The sequence below is a fragment of the Poecilia mexicana genome, unplaced genomic scaffold, assembly GCF_051168715.1.
Source record: "Poecilia mexicana isolate PSO_F unplaced genomic scaffold, ASM5116871v1 scaffold_18, whole genome shotgun sequence".
Taxonomy (NCBI): domain Eukaryota; kingdom Metazoa; phylum Chordata; class Actinopteri; order Cyprinodontiformes; family Poeciliidae; genus Poecilia; species Poecilia mexicana.
The window spans coordinates 6766281-6768510 of record NW_028263387.1 but is presented as its reverse complement, the minus strand read 5'-3'; the positions used below and the strand labels follow the sequence as shown (position 1 = coordinate 6768510).

At 33.5% G+C, this 2230-nt stretch overlaps 1 long non-coding RNA gene across 1 annotated transcript; it reads right to left on the bottom strand.

Moving 5' to 3' along the window:
* Window positions 1-287: 287 nt before the first annotated feature.
* LOC106913297 (uncharacterized) lies at window positions 288-2230 on the bottom strand. The gene is made up of 4 exons (XR_015766269.1): window positions 2124-2230; window positions 884-952; window positions 487-537; window positions 288-407 (listed from the first exon to the last, which is right to left on the bottom strand). It is a non-coding gene; the product is annotated as an uncharacterized LOC106913297 (long non-coding RNA).

The window sequence follows — 2230 nt, the reverse complement described above, 5'->3', positions numbered from 1 at the left end:
ACAAGAACAAAGTGATTGTTTAACATGAATAGCAGCCATTCCTCAAAATTATAGATTGAAAAATTATTTTAAAAAATTATGCGGGATGTTTTGACAAAGCATTTATATATAATCTTTCTCGTGGTAATCCGTAATATGTGTAAAACAAAAATATTTTTACATTTGATCTACATCTAATCCTCTCTGAAGAAATAATTTTAAAGAGAAAATACATGCATGAACAGTTTTTCAAGAAGCATCAAATCTCCAATTTTCAACACAATTATATAAAAACCCCGTCAGATTTATTCATACTGTTCATACTGATCACTTCCAGATTTTGTTGATTCATTCCTCTTGACAAAATCTTCAGTCTGAATCTGACCTGGCGGTGACATTAACATAATCCCGTCGTTGTTGACCTGAAACTATAAATTTGTCTTTCAGTTTAAAGTTGCTGTATAATTGCAAATATTAACAGCAGTAATAATTAATCTCCATATTTACCATTTACGTCGTTTCCAGGCTGTCTGATTGTTTCATAGACACAAAGGTCTCCTACAAGTCAGTGATAAACACAGAAAAGTTAAAAAAGTTTCAGAACCACATGTTTAAATACCCTTAACTCTCTTGACTTAAATTCATTTTATCCAAATTATTGTTTTAAAGAAATGGATGTTATTAAAAAAAACAAGTTATAACTATTTATATCATGAACCTGATTAACTGAGGGGAAACTTTGTTACTGCTGTAAAAACCAAACTGCACTGAGGTTCAACATGTTGATTGTAGTCAGAACAGCGAAGACTGAAATGTTTAAGTTATATTGAAATTACCAGGACTGAAAAATAGCACCTTCAAGTAAATATATGTGGAAGCATTGAGAGCAAAGTGTGACACTGACCATGCAGGAGAGAGGAGTACACTGGCTGCTGCTGTTCATCCTGGTAGACAGTCTCCACTCTTCCTGAATCTTTTCACAAAAGAGACATTTTTATTTGATGTAATGTTCTTCTGAAATAAATATAAAAACTCTGTTAAACATGGAGCTTTAGCATCGATGGATGGGTTTATATGTTGGGTTTGTAAATAAAAATACTGATCAAATGTCTGAATTGCATAAGAATATAAACTGAGTGAATAGATATAAATTGCAGGAGAAAATAAAACAGTCAGAAATGTGGAGGGTTGAGGCATTAACAGAAAACTCCACTGGATCCTAAACATGTTGCTGAAAAGTTTCTCAACTCCATCACTTCAGTTCTTCTCTCTGACCTGTAGGTGGCAGTAATGACCCTGAAGGTCATTTGTCACTTTGAAGCCTCAATTCAATCACATTTCATATCAGTGTAAAACCTGCTGCTGCATTTTCAATACAAATGTGTAAAGATTGACAGTACTCCACTAATGTCAAAAAACCTTTGTTAATTAACATGTGATGTGAAAAGTGTTTTGATTACAGTTTTATGAAATACACTAATGTAGATACAGCCAAAAAACACCTTAACCTAGAGCCAAAATATGTTCTTGAAAACCCAGTTTTTTAAATTTTTTTTTAATTTATTTATTTTACAAAATTGGCCTGTTTCCATTCAATTTATTGATTTTTGTAATTCCAGTTTGCGCTGTTTTAAGGTTAAGGAAATGCAGCATTTGGACTTTAAAGCTAACTTTAGCTACAAAAGACTTGCTTCAGAATTAGAGCTAAAATAAGTTAATGTACCTGATTTGACTGCTTTACTTCACTTATTTATTTATCGATTCAGTTGTCAAATTAAATATATACTTGAACTGAAAAACTTATTCTTATAGCTAAACATTGCAATTTGATTTAAAAAAAAAATCATTAAATTCAATTAACTAAATACAAATCCCTTAAATACTCACTGTAATTTTCTATTACTTCTCTATTAGGTTTTGTTGTTTTAGTTTATGACTCCATGAAGAAATACTCGGTTTGAAAAATGAAAGAGTGAAACATCTGTGACAGACTGGTGACCTGTCCAGGGTGTACCCCGCCTCTCGCCCGAAACGTTCGCTAGAGATAAGCAGCATCCCTCCCGATCCCACTAGAGGCAAGGGTGTACAGAAAATGAATGGATGGATGAAGAGTGAAAAACAAAATCACAGTCTCAGGGTTTCACCTTTGGTCTGTCTGAACCGACACAGCAGCAACAGGAGAATTAAGAGAACGACTCCAATCACTGATCCAACGACCAGCAGCACAGGAAATGAAGAGCTTCCAGGACCT